The sequence below is a fragment of the Pinus tabuliformis genome, chromosome 3_2, assembly GCF_031772625.1.
Source record: "Pinus tabuliformis cultivar Carrire ecotype Pingquan chromosome 3_2, CPIR1, whole genome shotgun sequence".
NCBI classification, from domain to species: Eukaryota; Viridiplantae; Streptophyta; class Pinopsida; order Pinales; family Pinaceae; genus Pinus; species Pinus tabuliformis.
In genome coordinates, this window is record NC_142302.1 from 815,406,136 (window position 1) to 815,414,139 (window position 8,004).

Genomic DNA, 8,004 nt, shown 5'->3' on the forward strand with positions numbered 1-8,004 from the left:
AAGGAATAATTTCAAGACTACCATGCAAGGTACACCACCTTCTAGAGAAACTACAAACAATATATTTGGTAGAAGGAACACAAAGAATGAATCAGGACGTGAAACTTCATATACAACAAAAATGACCGAGATTGCTAAAAAGTTGTCAGATAGAATGGGTGGGCTATACATGGAAGAATCTGATGAGCAATGCAAACCTGGAGAATTGCAAAATAATAAGGTAGATGAGGCCATGAGGGAGAAACCTAGGGAAGAAAATATGTTTTAATATGTCTGCAAATGTATGGATAAATTCGAAGCTTTGTGTATGAGGATTGAGGAATATATGCACAGATCCATGAGTAACATGGAAAGGAGGATTAAACTTACTAAGACATATGAAATGCTGTCGAACCAATCTCTGATGACAAAAATGGAGGGTGCGACTATTCATTCTAGCTCATGTTTGTAATCAAACACATTTTTGAATTCTTCTATTTCTTTCCCACAAACGTTAAGTGACAATGATTTGAAGCACACAGTTTCTGTAAGTACACCAAGTCCATCGCGTGCTGAGGTTCCCTCTTCAATTTCTATGCCAAGGGAATCTCCAATGTTATTCACTGAGTCTTCTCTTGTACGTATTCCATTTAATTTTTTGTTTGTTTTGTTTTTTTTGTTTTTTTTTTATGAGTGACTGGTCTCAAATGATGACTCACCTCACTTGTATTTTATATTTTTACATTTCAGAGAATTGGTCAAAGATGACCACACCCCCAGTCTTTCACTCCTATATAATATAACACAACAAAAAAATTTATATAGTTCAACAATCCCCTCTTATGCTTGGATACTTGTTCTTTTGTTTTTTTGTTGTGTATATGAGCATTTCGTGTTGGTGTTATTGTCTTTAAATGCACATCATACATGAAGTAGATAGAACCATTAAAGTAAAATAAATGAACTAAGTGCCCCACAGATTTTGATGCAAAATCCATCTTACACAATTTCAAATACTAGAAAAGTCAGAATCTCAGGATTCTATTGTAGGTGTTAACGTGAGAAAATGTACATGGAAAATCAAATAATAGCCCATTTGGTCATCTAGATGTGTAAAAGACATCTTTTATAAATACAGAAAGATAACTACATCAGCCACTACAAACAAATGAAAAAATGATGAAAATGAACCATATAGGTTTATCGAAAAACACAAATTATATAATCACAGAACAAACCATTAAATGCATGTTATTAAGTGAACCAAGATGAGATTACTACTACCTTGATCTTCCTAGGAGGAAATGCCCTACAGTTGATTCTTTTTTAGTGTTAAATCCCCCACAATAAACAACAGGTAAACTGGGAGGTAAAGATGCTATATGCTGCCATGTCAGTAATGCACCTCATCTTCAAGCACGAGCACTGACTTCATCCATGTTTGTGTTCACAACTTGAAAAAAAAAAGCAGGTGGCTCAACTCTCTTAAGTTGAAATCACCCACGTTGCAATATTGGGTACTGTTGCACCCCACGAAGTGCTTCCAGGAATAGATGGAGACTTTGATAACCAAAAGGTCCCACCCTCCATACATTCAACCTTCTCTTTATCATAAAAAATCATGCAGTTCTCGTCTATAGTATCCTGGGACCCTCTCCTTGAGATTCCAAATTGTTCATAACCTAGTAAAGCCTGCTGCAAGTCTTCTAACTATCTCTTTAGCCCTTCTTGAGTGCCGAGAATCATAGGAAAGTATTTGGTGATAATGGTGATGTATATATCTCTCCATCTCTCCCACGGATTCGGTCCATCTTCCGATTTGTTGCCGCGCAAATTCAAGGTCATCACAGTGAGGGAGACACTCATCCTTCCCCACCTCTGCTCACTCACAACTTCAAATGATTGAAATAAAAATGTCATGGCTGTGTATGCATATGCATAGACTAGGATTTAAAGGAATTTTAATGCTCACAAATTGAAACATTGAGGTTCTGGAGGCTCAAGCCCAAGAAACATGGGCTAATACCTAACTATAAATTTCCCTTTACACTTCTTTCCCACGTTTTTCGGTGTTATCTTTTAGAAGTAATCTTATCTAGCGGACTTGGTCAGTTTTCCTTACTAGACTGGTATAAGATGTCAAGATATGACATATTGTGGTGGGAATCATAAAGTGTTACTATAAACTGATTGCAGGATGGATGTTTAAATATACTGAAGAAAGGCGTTGAGATTACAAGAAGTTACCTTAATGTATTACATTATATAATGTCATTTAAACTTTGAGATATGGTCATTGTTACTTTGTAAATACATTTTGATGCTCTAATAGAGAGTGACTACAAACAAGGCTAAATTCTCTTCTACTGAATTTATTTAAGTGCAATTCTCATGAATTATTTTTATGCCTTGTGTTGATATGCTTGCCAGTATTAGCTTTTAGAATAAAAAAAGACTGTCACATATAACTATAGCACTAGGTGGAAAAGAATATGTTGTAAGGCAAAGGTCATATTACTACCTTGATGTTGGTAACCAGATGTATGAACATAATGAGGTAGAGAAAAAAAATAATAATTCATTATGATTAAGTCGGCCGGTTTGGCTCCAAATTTTGAATTTGAAATTGCAAAAGAATTATCTTTTTATTTTTTATTTTTGGCTGTAGGTAGGCAAAAAAGGTCCAAATTTTGAACCTAAGCTCTGATACCATGTATGAGGACCCAACTATAGTTCCTCTAACTACTGCTACACTCATTCAAATAATTTTCGCTATTTTTCATAACAAGCAAAATTTCAAGTTTATAAAACATCATAAGCATGAACATAAATTAATTTAATCTACAACATGTATAACTTGTAACGATTTATCTGCAACATCTATAACTTGTAATAATTTACATAACTAAAATAAATGACTGATAATATATGTTCCAATAGCTTAGTTGAGGTGCTCTTGAGCTCCATGCTCCTCCTGACTACCCCACTGGATTTGCCACTGAGCCAAATAGGAAGTAATTCCTAGCCCAGGGAACCTCCACAGGTTCCGTAGTCGTCCGAGCCAAAGTCCAACCAGATGTAGTGTGTCCAAGTTTAACAAACAGTCTCCAACATTCCTTTCCCAAACACAAGTCTCCAAAACAAAATCAAACCAAGGATCTCCCTCTCCTCTCATCATCCTTCCCCTTATATGCCTCTTCCTCCCATCCACCTCAACCACCTATCATTAATGTCTTGACTACCCCCTCATCCTTTCATTTGAATTTTCTTACCATATCGTATCCAAACTAAATTTGAGATGAAATTTTGTGGATAAGATATGGATATTTAATTTGGTAATTAATTTGTGAGGACCATATCTTCTCCCAACAAAATTTGAGAAGACATTTTGGGGATAAGATATGGATATTTAATTTGGTACTTAATTGGGGAGGACCATATCTTCTCCCAAGTAAATCTGAGAGGACATTTTGGGGATAAGATATGGATGTTTAAGTTGGTATTTAATTGGGGAGGACCATATATTCTCCCAAGTAAATTTGAGAGTATATTTTGGGGATAAGATATGGATATTTAATTTGGTACTTAATTGGGGAGGACCATATCTTCTCCCAAGTAAATCTGAGAGGACATTTTGGGGATAAGATATGGATGTTTAAGTTGGTATTTAATTGGGGAGGACCATATATTCTCCCAAGTAAATTTGAGAGTATATTTTGGGGATAAGATATGGATATTTAATTTGGTACTTAATTGGGGAGGACCATACCTTCTCCCAAGGAGATTTTGAGAGGACATTTTGAGGATATGGATATCTAAATTGGAACAATGGAAGTAGACCATATCCTATCCAAGATTAAATGTGAGAAGAAAAGTTGGGAATTGAATAATGAAAATAATAAATTTTATATCAGTCAATAAAAATTACAGTTTCCCAAATGAAGGTATTTACCAATATTTCTTGATAATTATAAGTCAATATTTTTAGGTAATTTAAACTCTAATAAAATTTGCATGATAAGGTTAAGTGGGGAATTACATTCCTCCTTTTGTAGGTTTTGACCCTGTACAAAAATTACCTGCATATGAATTCTAAAACACAAAAAATAAAAAATGCGAGAGCATAACACACAAAACACATATACACATAGATTTTCCCCTGGATCCCAAAACCAGGACTACCAATTTGATTTTTCATTATTTTCCTTTCAATTTTAGATTACATATTAATACATGCCGAAGCATCCAATACCATGGACCGAAAAACCATCGCATCCAATACCATGGACCGAAAACCATCGCATCCAAAAAACATGTGCGAAAATCATGCACAAAACCATAGGTGGGTCCGCCCAACTTAACATAGGCTCCAAAACCAAAGTTTTCTAGAGTGCTGCCCCAGACCCCATAAAGTGGGGTTACGGGTACACCTAAAACCCCCTATGACCCCCCCCCCCCACGCTACACAATTGATGCAACGAAGGGGGGGCTCCGCCCCCCTCTAACTCCCCGGTTAACTATGTGGGCTAGTCGTGGAAAGAATATAACACAACCCAACATTCTCTCACTTCTTGTTTTCTTTCCACAGGGGGCCACAGGATAGCTTAGTCACTTTCCAGCCCTGAAATGCACATTGTCTCTCTACACCACGAGAACTTCACAGAGCTCACATATTTTGTCAATGCATCTGCAGTATTATTCAAAGTGTCCACCTTTACCAGCAACACCTTTTTGTCTTCTGTCATATCCCTCACAAAGTGATACTGAACATCAATGTGATTTGTCTTTGAATGATATGCGGGGTTCTTTGCCAAGAAAATTGTACTTTGGAGGCCATAGTCTATCCTTATAGCTCCCTGTACTAACCCCATACTTGAACACAATCTTTGCAACCAAACTACTTCCTTGCTTGCATGAGTGGCTGCCATGTATTCTGCATCTATAGTTGATAGTGCTACTACAGATTGTTTCTTACTCATCCAACTGACTGCACCTCCAAATAGGTTAAACACATACCCACTTGTAGATCTTCTTTGATCCAGATCTATAGCCCATTCTGCATCAACAAAGCCATGAATATCCAACATTTTGTCCAATCCTGGTCTTCCTTGATAGCACAAACCATAATCACTACTGCCACACAAATACCTGAAAAGTCGCTTCACTGTTGTCCAGTGCTCCTTCCTTGGTTTTGACATAAACCTGCTCAATACTCCCACTGCATGTGCAATGTCTGGTCTAGTACAGACCATTGCATACCTCAGGCTACCGACTGCACTTGCATATGGAACATGGGACATGTCCTCTTCCTCTTCTTGTGTCTTGCGACACTGTTCAACAAATAACCTCACACCTACAAGAATAGGAACCTTCACCGGTTTACTATCCTGCATATTAAACCTCTGTAGTATTGTCTCGACATACTTCTTTTGATTTAACCAGAGCTTCCTCTTTGCCCGATCTCTTTTTTCCATGCCCAAAATATAATTTGCAACACCAAGATCTTTCATGTTGAATTTGGAGGAAAATTGGGTCTTCAAATCCTGGATAATTTCTTTGTCATTTCCAACCAGCAACATATCATCCATATACAAGACCAGATAAATAACATGGTCACCAATTAATTTAAAATACACACAGTGATCCGCTTTTCTTATGGTGAAGCCAAGTCCCTATATAAATATATCAAATTTTTGATACCACATCCTTGGTGACTGTTTTAACCCATACAGAGACTTCTTTAACTTGCATACCAGTTCTTTCTTACTCTTCACCGCAAAGCCTTTAGGTTGCTTCATGTAAATTTCCTCTTCTAGATCCCCGTGAAGAAATGTTGTCTTCACATCCGTCTGTTCTACCTCAAAATCAAAAGCAACAACAACAGATAAAAGTAATCTAATAGAAGTTACCTTGGAAACAGGAGAAAAATATCACCAAAATCAATTCCCGGCACCTGGGAATAACCTTTTACTACCAACCGAGCTTTGTATTTCTCCACCTTTCCTTCTGCATTTGTCTTCTTTTTGAACACCCATTTGTTGCCAATTGGTTTCCTTCCAGCCGCAACTCCACTAGATCCCAAGCCTCATTTTTGTGCAAAGATGCCATTTCATCAACCATGGTCTCTTTCTAGAGTTTTCCATCCTCTGAATCCACTGCTTCTTTCACAATTCTAGGATCATCATCAGTAACAGACAAAGCAAAATTTGAACAGAAAGCAGATGGACTATACCTTTCTAGCTACCTTCTTTCTCAAACTGATCTTCTCACAGCCAGAGTTTGTGGCTCTTCATCTTCTGATTCCTCCACTGTTGTAGAGTCTGATTCTTCCTCCTTAAGCTCAAACTCTATCTTCTTAGGTTCCTTTAATTGGACTCCATGTTTAATAACATCTTTTACCTCTTTGAACACCACATGTCGGCTATACACCATCTTCCTGGTGATTGGGTTCCAAAGATTATAACCCTTTAAACCATCCTTATACCCAATAAAGGTGCACTTTTCAGATTTTCTATCCAACTTGGTTCGTTTCTCCTTTGGAACATGTACATATGCATCACATCCAAATACCCTGAGATGTGAAAGAGAGGGTTTCTTACCAGTCCATATCTTTTGTGGAGTCTTATCCTCCAATGCTAATGAAGGTGATCTGTTGACTAGGTAACATGAAGTATCCACCGCCTCTGCCCAGAATTCCTGTGCTAACCCAGCACCACTGAGCATGCTTCTTGCCTTTTCCGTCAACATCTTGTTCATTCTTTCTGCAACTCCATTTTGTTGATGTGTATATGGAGTAGTCTTCTACCGTGATATACCACACTTCTTACAAAATTCTTCAAATTCCTTGTTGCAGAACTCTCCACCATTTTCTGTCCTCAACACATTTATCTTCTTCTCGGTCTGATTTTCCATGAGAGCCTTAAATTCTTTAGACCTTTCAAAGACTTTAGATTTATTCTTAATGAAATATATCCATGTATTCCTTGAGAAGTCATCTATAAATGATACATAGTATATAGACTTACCCAGTGATGGAACCTTCATAGGTCCAAACACATCACTATGCACAAGGTCTAATATCTGTTTCGCCCTCTTACTACCAGAGGGGAAACTCACCGAATTTTTCTTCCCATATACGCAATTTTCACAGAAATCAAAATCCAGAGAGCTATTACTCATACCTTCTACCATACCTTTACCATGAAGTATTTGAAGGCCCTTCTCTCCAATATGTCCAAGCCTTTGATGCCACAACATGGTCTTCTTTCCAGAGACCATTAGATTTTCTACTCCACTTTCAGAAACCATAAAACTATTGCACCCATCCATAACAGTGCTACCTTACAGCTTGTACAGAGTTCCAATTCGAACTTCCCACATCAATACCAGTGCTCGCCGAACCATCTTGTAGGTATCCTTATCGAACACTATTTTTACACCTGCATCATCCAACTTGCTTACAAAAATTAGATTTCTGGCCAATGTAGGAATATGGAGAACACCCGGAAGTGTTGTAACCCTTCCACCTTGCAGCTTCAACTTTACTTCTTCACGACCAATGATTCTAGCCTTCCTATCATCCCCTAAGAAGACATCACCACCATCATATTTCTCATACTCGTAGAACCATTCTCTATGGGGAGTGAAGTTAAAGGATGCACCTGAGTCAATTAACCATGCCTCATGATCTACATGTGTACTTGAAGAAGCCATGTACACATCCCCACCTTCATCTGAGGCGGTTTTCGCCTCTGCAGAAGGAGCACCATCAGATCCCTTTCCTTTATCAGAAGATTTAGATTTACAGTCCCTTTTGTAGTGCCCTTCCTTTTCGCATTTCCAGCACACCACCTTTACAGATTTTCCTGGAGATTTAGATCTCCATCTAGATTTAGATCTCCCACTCGATGACTTATTTTTGTTTCTATTCTGGGACTGTCCTCGTACAGACAAGGCATCATCATTATGGCCCTCCATATTTTTCCGTCTCATCTCCTCCGTGAGCAAGGATGAGACTATTTCATC

General features: G+C 37.8%; 1 pseudogene; it reads right to left on the bottom strand.

Moving 5' to 3' along the window:
- Positions 1–1,259: 1,259 nt before the first annotated feature.
- LOC149183122 (uncharacterized) lies at positions 1,260–1,845 on the bottom strand (annotated as a pseudogene).
- Between the last annotated feature and the right edge of the window lie 6,159 nt (positions 1,846–8,004).